The sequence below is a fragment of the Nicotiana attenuata genome, chromosome 1 (genome assembly GCF_001879085.1).
Source record: "Nicotiana attenuata strain UT chromosome 1, NIATTr2, whole genome shotgun sequence".
Lineage (NCBI taxonomy): Eukaryota > Viridiplantae > Streptophyta > Magnoliopsida > Solanales > Solanaceae > Nicotiana > Nicotiana attenuata.
This window is the reverse complement of record NC_031989.1, coordinates 13712775-13726317: the sequence shown is the minus strand read 5'-3', so window position 1 is coordinate 13726317 and position 13543 is coordinate 13712775.

Here is a 13543-nt window from a genome sequence, read left to right as displayed (position 1 = left end):
ACTGACCGTCCTAGCCGGAGGTATCACCTTGGAAACAACGTGCCACGTCATGAACCCGGATACAGCTTACAACTCAATCATCGGACAACCATGGATACATGCCATAAGGGCCATCCCGTCCAGTCTATACCAAGTAATCAAATTCCCTACCCCGTAGGGAATATCCAGCATCCGAGGCGAACAACACACAGCCCAAGAATGCTACCACATCGCTCAAGATTGCACATTCACTCAACAGCTAAAAGGAACAAGCCCAGAAGCATAGTAATTAACGAAGTCGGGGTCTGAACCCAATAATCGAAAAGACGTTATTAGGGACCCCGACATCGTAGAGGCTGCAGGATCGACAATAGAGGATCTCGATCCCGTACGACTGGATAATAGCGACAGCAACAAAAAGGCCTATATAGGCCACAAGCTCTCCGAGCCAGGTAAATTTCATGAATTTTTAACCAATAATGCCAATCTGTTAGCCTTTCCCCACGCAGATATGCCAGGGACTCCGAAAGACGTGGCCACACACAGATTGAACGTTGATCCATTCTACCCCCCAGTACGCCAAGTGAGAAGAAAATTTAATGCCGCAATCAACGAGGTCGTAAGCGAAGAAGTGGACAAACTACTTTCTAGCGGCTCCATCAGAGAATCAAAATATCATCAATGGGTCGCCAATGTAGTCATGGTAAAAAAAAAAAGGGAAATGGCGGATGTGCGTAGATTTCACGGACATAAATAAGGCCTGCCCAAAAGACTATTTTCCTCTGTCGCATATCGACCAGCTCATTGACGCAAAGGCAGGGCACGAGTTGTTGAGTTTTCTGGACGCCTACTCAGGCTACAACCAAATCCTCATGGAGGAAGAAGACCAAGAGAAGACTACTTTCATCACCCATCAAGGAACGTACTGCTATCGAGTCATGCCATTCGGCCTGAAGAACACAGGAGCGACTTATCAAAGACTAGTAACCAAAATGTTTAAGAACCAGCTCGGTAAAACCATGGAGGTTTACATAGACGACATGTTGGTCAAATCAAAAAGGAAGGAAGATCATATTGACCAACTGAAAGAAGCTTTCGAAATACTGAGGCAGTACAGTATGAAGCTGAACCCCGAAAAATACGCCTTCGGCATAACTTCAGGCAAATTCCTCAGATTCTTGGTATCACAAAGAGGCATCGAGGTCAATTCCGACCAAATCAAAGCCATTGGGGGAATATCTGAAGCGTTAACCAGCAAAAAATAGGTGCAGAAACTAACAGGTCGAATAGCTGCCCTGTCAAGGTTCATCTCGCGATCTTCCGACATGTTCCACAAATTCTTCAACGTGCTCAAAAAGGACAACGGGCTCTAATGGAATGCAGAATGCATCGAAGCCTTGAGAGAGCTAAAGGCATACTTATCATCTCCCCCGCTACTCGCCAAAGCAGAACCCGGTGAGCGCCTCCTTGTATATCTGGCCGTGTTAGAAGTCGCAGTAAGCGCAGTGTTTGTCCGCGAGGATAAAGGTACGCAATCTCCAATCTATTACATTAGCAAAACTCTAGCCGACGCTGAAACGAGGTACCCTCACTTCGAGAAATTAGCCTTGGCCTTGGTCGTAGCTTCACGAAAGCTCAGACCCTATTTTCGATGTCACTCCATATCGGTGGTAACAACCTTTCCCTTGAGAAGGATCCAGCACAGACCCGAACTGTCAGGAAGCTTGGCCATATCAGCCACGAACAGCGATAAAATCGCAGGTACTCACCGACTTCATCGTCGATTTCAGTGCCAAAGTAATAGCAGAGGTCGAAAAGGAAATTTCACAGACCTCGTCCGATCTGCCCGACCTATGGGTCCTATACACCGATGTCGCGTCCAACGCGTCAAGATCTGGACTGGGACTCGTACTCGAAGTCCCAACAGGCAAAGTTATTCTCCAGTCAATATGGTGCCCTGATATAACTAACAATGAGATCGAGTATGAGGCCATAATTGCAGGATTGAAACTAGCTCTCAAATACGGAGCACGCCGAGTCATCCTTAGATGCGACTCACAACTTGTCGTCAACCAAGTCACAGGAGCTTTCCAAATCAAATAGTAGAGGCTTCAACAGTACCAGGCAAAAATTTATAAATTGCTACCGGAATTCGATGCATGCCGACTCGACCAGATACCTCGAGCACAAAACATCGAAGCAGACGGCCTCGCCAAATTAGCAGAGGCCACCAAGAACATCACAAAGGAAAATGTGGTCACCCTCCTGCATTCATTAATAGACCAACTTGAGGTACACTCTGTAAATTTGACTTGGGACTGGCGCAACCGTATTATAATATACTTGCAGGAAGGAACGCTTCTAGCGGACAAAAAAGAAGCCAAAAAACTTTGAATGCAAGCGGCCGAATACAGCCTCATAAACCACAAGTTATACAGAAGGACGTTCGGAGGCCCCTTAGCGAAATGCCTAGAGCCGAATCAAACAAGGCGCATACTCGAAGAAATGCACGAAGGCCACTGCGGTGCCCATACCGGCAATCGGGCCCTCATCACATGCCTCATTCGAGCGGGATATTTTTGGCCCGCAATGAAAAAGGAAGCCGCCGATTATGTCAGGAAATGCGAACGGTGCGAGAAATATGCCCCTATGATACACCAAGCGAGCGAGCATCTCCATTCTGTCACATCGCTAAGGCCGTTCATTAAATGGGGAATGGACAGCGTCAACCACTCCCGACAGGGCGAGGTAATGTACGTTTCCTTTTGGTTGTAATTCACTATTTCTCCAAATGGGTAGAAGCAGGTGCGTTCACCCAAATACGCAAACAGGAAGTTATCACATTCATATGGACAAACATCATATGCCGCTTCGGCATCCCCAAAGAAATCAGCTGTGATAATGGACCACAGTTCACCGAAAAAATGACCACCGAGTTTTTCGAAAAATGGCACATCAAGCAAATACTCTCCACGCCATACCACCCAGCCGGAAACGGGCAGGCCGAATCCTCCAACAAAACAATACTAAATATCTTGAAGAAAAAACTTGAAGATGCCAAGGGACTATTGGCGGAATTACTCCCAGAGGTATTGTGGGCGTACCGCACCACGCCGAAAACAAGCACAAGAAAAATGACATACTCACTAGTCTATGGGACTGATGCGATGATACCGGTTGAGGTCGGCGAGCCAGTCTGAGATACTCCAATAAAAGTGGGCCGAGCAACGACAAAAATAGAAAATAGGACCTCGACGAAGTAGAGGAGCGAAGAGACATGGCTTACGTAAGGATGGTAGCCCAAAGCAACAAGCAGAACGGTGCTACAACAAAAGAGCCAAAGTACGACCACTCAAAGTCGGAGACTATGTACTCAAAGCTAAAACACAAGCGAGAAAAGATCCAAAAGAAGGCAAATTAGGAACCAATTGGGACGGGCCGTATAAGATCACGACAACAGCAAGCAAAGGATCTTTTCAACTAGAAACTATGCCGGGAAAACTACTACAAAACAATTTGATTATCGCCCATCTCAAATACTTCAACTTCTGAGAACAGACGCCCTCCGCGTACTCTTTTTCCCTCATTCGAGTTTTGTCCCAATTGGGTTTTCTCGGAGAGGTTTTTAATGAGGCGACAAAGGGGACGTCTCGAAGTTCAAGTACAATTCATCGCCCCGCCTGCCGATTGCTTCTCTAGGCCGAACGATGAAGGGACTGGATACATAGAAACTTTTCCAATATATGTAGGAAACGGACATATGTAATATTCTCCAATGAAAGAAATAAAGCAACATTTTTTACTCTCCACCAAGGTATTCTCCAATGAATGAATAAAGGAGCATTTTTTTTACTCCCCACCAAGGTATTCCCCAACGAATGAAATAAAGCAACAGTCTTACTCGCCATCGTCTTACATTCGACCTTGTTCGAATCATTCTACATTCGACCTTGCTCGAATCATTTAAACATTCAACTTCGCTCGAATCGTTCTACATTCGACCTCGCTCGAATCGTTCTACATTCTACCTCGCTTGAATCGTTTTACATTCGACCTTGCTCGAATCATTTAAACATTCGACCCCGCTCAAATCGTTCTACATTCGACCTTGCTCGAATCGTTCTACATTCGACCTCGCTCGAATCATTTTACATTCGTCCTTGCTCGAATCATTTAAACATTCGACCCCGCTCGAATCGTCCTACATTCGACCTTACTCGAATCATTTAATCATTCGACCCCGCTCGAATCACTTTACATTCGACCCCGCTCGAATCACTCCACATTCGACCTCACTTGAATTACTTCAAGATCTACGATCAACTACGCCAAGTCACTACACACAAGCGACCGAAAAGTCAGGAACTTCACCATATAGAAAACATAGAAAATATAACGACAATCTGGAAACATGAAGCAAAAAGGTAATCATTCCATTACAACTGTCATAATTACAATACTATTTACAAAGGGCCCAGAGGTGCCCTCACAAAAATAGAACGACAAAACAAAATAAATACAACGGCTTTACGCCGCGTCATCCCCATTGGCGTACTCATCATTATACCGAGAATCAGAGGCGAGCATGTCCGGATCATCATCAACATCATCCCCGCCAGGCGTACCGGGGGCATAACCACAAGCTTCACGGGTCGCACGCGCTTTAACGCGGACACCCTCGAGTTTTGCATCAGAAACTCTCTTATCAGCCGTCAGGGACTTATACACATCAAGTTGAGCCTCGACGTGAACCCACATCTCATATAGCTCCTGTGACACGACGAGGTCGACAGAGGTATGAGACGTAGATGGTTGCGACTGCCGTCGCACTTCCTCAGCCTTCAAAGCAACAACCTGCTTATTCAATCCAGACAACTCCGCCTCCAGATCTTGAATCCGCTCTTCCAACCTCGCCACCTTGAGCGCCGACGTCTCCACTTCATTATCCCGCTCAAACCTACAAACACGGAGGGCGTCATCTAAGGTCGTTGCTTCAGCCACGGCGGCCACTCTATCTTTTTCGGCACGGGTCAATTCCTCGACTTTGATGCTCAACTCTCCCCTCAGAGCGATAGCCTCCGTTTCCCTCCGCTCAAGTTCAGCAGTTAAGGAAGCCACCCGCGCTTGAAGGTCGGCATTCTCTGCCATCACCCCTTTGCTCACTTTGAGCTCATCGTCTTTGGCCTTAAGAGCCGCCTCGAGCTCGCTGCAGCGACCTATGGCTTTCATTAGCTCATCATCCCGCTCCTTCAACTCTTCAACTTTCCTCGCCAACTTCTCCTCTTTCTATTTGATCCCTTCACAAAATAGCTGAAACTCGCTATCTTGGTTAAAGACATCGGCCAACGTTCGGTGCTTAGTACGGTACTCTTTGTACTTGGAAGTCATCCTCTTAAAAAGGGCCGTCCTCCGCTCCTCCCGCCGGTCATGCTCAATTCCCATGATTAGAGTCTAGCATGTGAAAGAAAGAAGTCAGCACAAACAGATTATGCAGGCGAGGCAAATCCCAAACAAAAAAAGAAGAAAAGGGAGATGCACTTACTCGCAAAGCCATGCCGGAGATACTCAGTGACAGCTCGGCATCGCTCATCGTCTGTAGTGTCGTATTCTTAGAATCCGTGCATAAGGGGGAAAAGGACGACACCACCCGCTTTGAGTTAGCCAAAAGGTTATAACCCACAGGAATGATTATGTGCCTGTTAGGACCTTCATCCTCACCTCTACGCGAGTGTTCCTGTCCAAGAAGGCCCGTATCTCATCGAGGTTGATGTCTGAACCAGAGCCATCGTCTCCCGCAGGTACCACTTCTTCTCCTCCGGCCGCTGATGACGCACCGCCTTCTGCGGTCCGTACAGGCTCCTCGCCTCCATGTACCCCCTGGCCCTAAAAGACCTCCCCTCCTTAATAGCATCTGCCATAAAAATGGCCCCTACGCCTGGCACACATGCAGTCACCTCCTCTTGAGCAATGATTCTCTTTGGCTCAGTACCGGTGAGGGCGGCCTTCCCAAGTTCCACTCTTCGCCTCTTTCTCGACGGTGACTCCTCTCCATTAGACAATTCGTCTACGAGATGGTAGTTAGTCCGGGAGGAGATCTCATCCCGTGCAGCAACACTTTGAGGAGGGGGATCCCTCATTGACAGAGATTGAGTATGACCTCTACAGAGTACAGACGGACTCAGCCAAAGTAGATTGCATTCCGGCCGATGCAATAGCCTGGCGAAACACCGGCACTGGAGCTTTCCTTTTTGAAGCCCGTCGACCTGGCATCATAAGGAAGTCGTATCAACAAACAAATGACAAACAACAGAAGGCTGAAGCAAAAATAACACTTACTAGACGGGACCTTCGGTCCAAAGCGTTTCTAGAAAATCGCCCAATCACGAATACCCGCCATGTGGGGCAACACGCGAGCCACCCAGTCTTCAATACCAAAGATAGGGGAGGGTGCACGCCTCTCCGTTAAAAAAACAAAACAAAAAAGCCACAAATGAGCGGAAAATGAAAGGACGAAAAAAGACCAAGCGTATGCCAAAACACTTACGATTATGGTTTCACTGCTCGGGAAACCCTGTCGGGTCCGCCACCAAATATTCGATTTTGATAAAAAAGTACTTGTGCCAAAACTTCCGATTCGTCCTGTTGTCCATTCCGACTATCAGCACTCTGGTCATACGATGTCGCAGATGTATCATAGTACCTCTGTAAAAACTTAGTGAGAATAAGTGTAGTAAGTGGTTGACGTCGACCTCATAAGCAGCCAATTCTGCATACTTCGTCAGCATCAGTAAAGCTTTATACAAATACGGAGATAGTTGTGCCGGACAGACATTATAAAACTGACAAAATTCTTTCGCCAGCGGAAGGAGTGGGATAGTATAGCCAATTAAGAAAGGGTAGACATAGAAGGCACAATATCCAGGTCAATGGACCTCCACGATGTCGCCACCAGCCGGCACTATCTCGACGTGGGAAGGGATGCGATATGTATATCAGAGCTCAGCTATACGAGACGGTCCGGTCTCGGAAATCACCTGAATAGGAGCAAGAGCAGGTTTTTTGGGAAAATCGTTTCTAGATAAGGGGTTCCTGGGAACTATCTCCTCCACTGTGGGAAAACTCTCATCCTCCTCAAGCATGAGATCGTAACCAGCGGAAGGAGGGACCACCGATAAGGAGTGGCATCAGAAATTTCATCGTGAATCCGAAGGGTCTGCAATATTTTGACAATAAAAGATATACTACTAAACCTGAAAAGAAGGTAAAAACTGGACAAGAATGGGAGATATGGAATTGTGAAAGCAAAGAGCAGACACTGGTAAAGAAGGTCAAAAGGGAATAATGTTCATGCAAGAGAAGGGAGGGTGAAAACTCCTGAAAAACGAAATCCTTGTCTATTTATAGGGCTGAGTGGCGCGAGAATCAAAGCAAAGGATTGTCAAATGACACCAGAACCGAAGTGACTGGCACGCAGACATTGTCTCGGAAAGATACGTAATGATGATACGTGTGGCTATGACGTCACTCCATAGTAGCCACACCAAGCGCGACTCCTCCAGTTGCGTCGCTCTCTCGTCGTTCTCTCCATCTGGGTCGACCCTACTATCAATGACCAAATTCTTTCGAAACGAAGGCAAATCTGGTCCGCTTGTTGAGGGCATGCACGACCACGACCTCAACAAGCGGAGGGACTAACTGTATAGGTAAAAATTTAGCGTATCGATAATAAAGTATAATTAAGATAAAGGACGGGGTCGACCATGGTATGACGACTAAGGTTTGCTTTTAAAATGTTTTGTGCCAAAGACGGGTAGCTGTGATACGGAGGCAACTGTAGCCTAAGTTCAAATTTAGACACAAGGAATATTCCTTAGGATATTCCTTGCTTTGTACTTTATAAGGTTTTTGGGAAATGTCCCTTATAAATAGGAAGAGATAGAGAACAAAAAGGGGGGCTGCGAAAAAGATACTTCATGTAAAGAGTTGACTTGAGAATATACAAACTTGTCTCATTCATTGATTACTGGGTTCGAATCTATATTTTTGGTTCTATATTCGCGAGATCCAAGGATCCTACAACTCTCTATTATTCCATTCATTCCACGTTGTTGTTGTATGGGTCAAAATTGACCAAATGGTTATCAATAGGAATGGTAAGAAGTCGACCCAACCATGGTGGTGCCTACGAGACGTAATGGCGACGAGTATCACGGCCGAGGCCGAGATAGGGTCATCAGAAGGCTCACACTGTAGAACGTAACATTGGGGCGAGTGAGGAAGGGTGCATTCATGAGGAGGAATGCTGGTTAAGAACCAATGAGTAAAAGGAGAAATAGACAGTATATAAAGAGGAAAAAGCAGAAGAAGAGGGGAGGAAGAGAAAACTCCTGAGAGAAAAAGGAAGGAGTCCAGATTTTTGATCATAGATCTTGGCATCCCCCATCGATGAATCAATAATGCTGAATCCTGTAGTTATCAACGAGATCCCTCCCTTATCCTCTTTGCTTATACAAATATGGAAGAATATATCAAAGATGTAAGTTGTTGTTTGTATTGTACATCTTGCAATCTTTCTTAAAAACATTGTATAAACTCGGTCCCTTTGACTTTAGTTCCCATCATGTCTAAGTCTAAAGTTGATTATATTTAGCTAAGATTTACCTTTTGTCTCATTATCAATTGGTTTTATCAAAGAGTTTAACACTTTTTGGACAAACAATTTGGCGCCGTCTGTGGGGATTTCTTAGCTAAAATTCTTTAGTTTCCTTTAGATCTAGAACCAGTCAAGTATTACTTTCAGGCTGTCACAACCTCACCACTTCTGTGGCAAAGCCTACTTGAAAAGGGTAGATAAGTCTGATCACGCCCAACTATGCCTTATAAAAAGGACTAAGCGGACGTTGCAAATATAATCTGAGTAATGAGCCCAGAGCCGAACCCACAAGGAATTAACCCATCAATTACTATTGTTAGATTCACCAAATTCTACGTAATCAACTTCCCAAACGTTTTGAATAACGATTGAGGATATTGTTACTAACTATAACTGACTGCAATTAAATAAACAAAGACTAACTATGATTAAGTTGTAACAATTAAGAGAAGGATCTAAGGTTATGATTTCCCCTATTGATGGAATCCCTTCGTGTTATGTTTCATATAGATTTGCCTAACCGTCCCTATCAATCATGAGCACTCTTATTACCGTAAATCTTTCCCGAGTAATCACGATAATTTATTAGATGCACTCTCCCGAGTTATGCTAGCTGGTTTTAATTACAGCTCACTTAAGATTGCACCCAAGGCTTCGTTATCACTAATCCCGCCTTTAAACCATCGGTTATTGATCCCTCATATACTCTGGGAGTGGTGTTGTTCAACAATTACCTAAATATGCACTCTCTCCCGAGTAATACATACTAAATAGGTACAGCTAATTGAGGATCCTATCAATTAACTACAATAAGAACATAGTTGAACAAATAGAGAATAAACCGGGCAAACTATATTAACATATCAAGAAGTTCATCCTTCAATAGGTTCCATCAAAACCTCAGACTAAATATTTAGCTACTCATACTAGTGTTCATCATAACAAAAGCCAAATTCATCACAAATGGTAAAATACAAAAGGAAGAAAGGAAGAACTCGATGTTGAATTATCCTCCTTGCCTCTTCTTGCCTTCAACTAAGCTATAAAAACCTTGGTAATGTTCATTTGGGCGAGCTGGACCTTTTATAGGTTAAGTGGAATTACCCCCGAACTTCAAAGTTTACCCCTGAACTTTATTTTTCGGAACTGGACTAGCGCGGTCACGCTCATGGGCGCGCTAGTGACCATGCATATGGCATAACATTCTGCCTCAAACTCCTGGGCTAGCGTGGTCGCGCTAGTCTAGGTCATTATTTCAGCTCTCCTTTCTCTCTTTTTCCAACGTACTCAGCTCCGAGGGGCTTCCCTTGCTTCAATTTAGCTCCAATTACAGTTCTGAGTCCTCATACACGCAACTCGCTCCTGCAAAACATGAACTTCACAATTAGAGCCAATTTATCATCATTTAACTATCCTATAACAGTGAAACATAGTCAAGCTAGGCATAAACAGTTGCCAAATTACATGAATCTAGCCTATTATCAACACCCCACACTTAAATCATTGCTAGTCCTCGAGCAATCCACCATACTCTATAAAGGTTCTTTAACTAAGCCTTTTCCCCTAACGTATCACACGAAGAACAAATCACCAAAGTTACGCCTAGTAGTGAACGATATTTGCCTCAAAAGTCGACTCTCACATGCCATGCAATATTCGTACTTACTCAAATTACTCTACACAGAAGTCAAGACTTACCTTTCCTTCGTCACATGCCCTCACATCACATAAGAGAGTAGTTCCACAAATATTAATATTAAGAACAATTAGGAACTTAGATAGATAAAATTTGCTCACTCTCAAAAAGAACATTCACATGCCACAAAGACGCACCATAGGCTTGCCCGTAGTGTACTACTCTACTAATCGAGTCCATTCAGTCTAAGATCAATTAGGACTTCACTTGGTTGTAATGTAGGCTAAGGGACGGGTCGGATATATTTGAATATAGTGACTAACCTCCCTAAGCACTTTTAATACAATCACATTAACCTTCAAAATCATACTTATGTTAACCAGACATTCCACCACATTTTTATTTTTAACATCCCACTCCATTAGGTGCAATTGTATCAAGTTACCACTTATCAACCACTACATTTACTCATTCTCTTTTTTTTTAAGTGGTGCTTATTCTTTTACTTTTCCAAGAACTGCACCTTTCTCTATTTCATCGGTTCCACTCAAAAACCAAACCACCACCCCACACTTTAGCTTTTGCATATTTCAATACCATTCAATGCTTATGGGAGGTAAAGGGGTTCAAACAGATGACCATTCAAATAATTGGGTAAGGTTCGCAATGTGGTTGCCAAAGAAACAGACTTATAAGCTCAACGGGGTTGACTATGATGTATTACATTTAGGTGGGTCTACTTTATATATCTGGCTTAATAACGAAATGCCTATATCACTTCTAAGACTGAATGAAGCTACTATTTCACTTTGCAAACACACGGGGCAAGTTCTAGGCATCAAATGTAAAACATATAATACATTACAATTCACACACACATGGCATATGACTCACTCCAGATTGGCTTATCAAGACACTCTCGTTTGAGTAATCAAGTCAGTTACAAAGATACAATTTAAGGCACCTTAGCAAGAATCAACCACTGAGATTAAGCGTTACACTCTAGTGTCTACTGTGTTCAGGTGTATCAACGCCAAGGGTTTCTCTTTTTATTTCAGCTCGTAGCCTATCAATACTAACTAAAAACTAACTACACCCGGTTCAAGATAAACCATTGGAAAAGAACCGTGGCCCAAAGAAAAACCAAGGGGGAGTTACTACACTACCTAAAACAAAAAAACAAAAACAATTTTTTTTGGTATTTTCTTTAGACTTACTTCCATCAAGAAAACTGTCTAGACGATCCGTCATCAAGAAGAGTCCAACATATTCCTGTTTATTTTTTATTTTTTATACGTCAACTTAGACTCTCAAGAACCCGTTCGAAAAAGATCCGTCTCCGGGACAAGTCAACTTACCTACCTTAAGCTTACCTAATGTAACTATTACTCAAAACACCAAAAAAACAATCAAGAAGAAACAAAACAGTCAAATTGTTACATATACATACATACACTGAAGTATCCCCCACCCCATACTTAAAAGGAAGCCATGTCCTCATGGCACACAAAATAAATAACAGTGAGGTAAAGGAACTTCCCTAAAATATCACTCTTGATCGGAGATCGTGTCTGAGTTCAAATTGCAAGCACGACCCAGAGCTTTCAGCCAGCCCAAGATTTTCTTCTCCGATTTCACTTGCTGGGCAGCCACCGCGTCAATACGTGTACCCAAGTCAGCGACCGAGGTACGCTAGCCAGCCACCTCCTGCTCCAAAGCTGTGAACCGGGTACTCCGAGCAGCTCCAGATGGTGCTGCAGTCCCAAATGGTGCTGCAGCTGCTGCAATTTGCTCATGGGCCTGTGGCTGGGCCTCCACATCCTCATGCTCAGCCTCCGCATCTTCAGAGTCATCAGAATCACCACTAGCATCACCACCTGCTGCCACCGACTCCTTACCAGTAGTGACCTTGTCAGCTCAGAACTTGTGGTCTCTTGGCACTCTCCCATCTACATCCAGATTTTCCGGCACCCAGCCGACATAGTTTAGTAACCAAGGAAGGGAAAAAGAACTCATACCTTTTCACCGGACAACGAATGAACATCTCCTCATGAATCACCTTGGCCACGTCAAAGTTGTGGCCAGTCATAAAGCACCAAATCAGAGCTGCTCGAGGACCCACCTCCGTGGTGTTGGAGGATGGGATCAGGCGGTTGTTAATAACATATAACCAGCACTTCCCTTCAAAGGTTAGCGTCGCAGAGTGAAACTTCTGACCATACTTCATCCATATAACTTCCTTTCCGGGTACACGGATTGTTTCGAAAAACATCGCCCACTGCATGTGTGACCTGCCATACATTTCATATCCGTCTTCATAAGGATCCACAGGAAGGGGCAGCTGGTACATCCTCCGTATAGCCTCCACAGAGGCATCCACCGCCTTTCTGCGCACAGTTACGACGCCATTCACATGTTCTTTCACATTGGCGTAAAACTCGCGGACAACCATCACATTCCCCTCGCCCGGCTCATCAATGAAGGTTTGTAACCCCCGCCTTACCTGCTCAGTATACATATGAGGGCAGCCCAGCTGGACCGATCCTATATCAATGCCCCTTTCCGGTATCGGCTTTTTAGAGGCCTTGTTCGCAAAGCGGTCCTGAGCCTTGGCAGATACAAACCTGCTACTATCAAATGGACGAACAGGAGCTGACACGCGCGCCCTGGACGATCCAGCTTGATTGCTAGAAGAGGCACCTGTGGTGTGGCGTTTCCTAGATGGAGCCGTAGTACCTGGAAAATAGAATAACGTTAGCACAGCCCAAAACAAAATTGTGACATAATGCGGTTACTCAGACTTCACATGCACAATTGGTCACAATTGCACAATTACATTCACTGAGGCATTTACACAAACACCTTGTGTGCAATATATACTCACACCCCATTTCAAACATGTTACAACCCCAATATCACCACAACGTTCCCAAAATCACCTACTCAATCAAGCTACAACTCCACCAATCTTACCACCCACACTCACTAAACCATATGCTACAATTTCTACTAAGAAAATAAAAGAAGAAAAAAAACTACATAAATGTAACAATAAAAACGAAATTCTGAAAAAAAAAAGAGAAAAATGGCACAAAGAAGTCATACCTGTAGTGAGAGAATGTGAGGAGAAGTGAAGAAGAGTAGGGGAGAATGTGACTTGAAGCTTGGGGAAGGTGGTTTGGGGATTTGAAGAAGAAGGAATTTGGAAGAAGAAGGGGTTAGGGTTCGTTTGTGTTGGGGGAATTGGGGTTGAAGAGGGGGGAGGGGGGGAATGA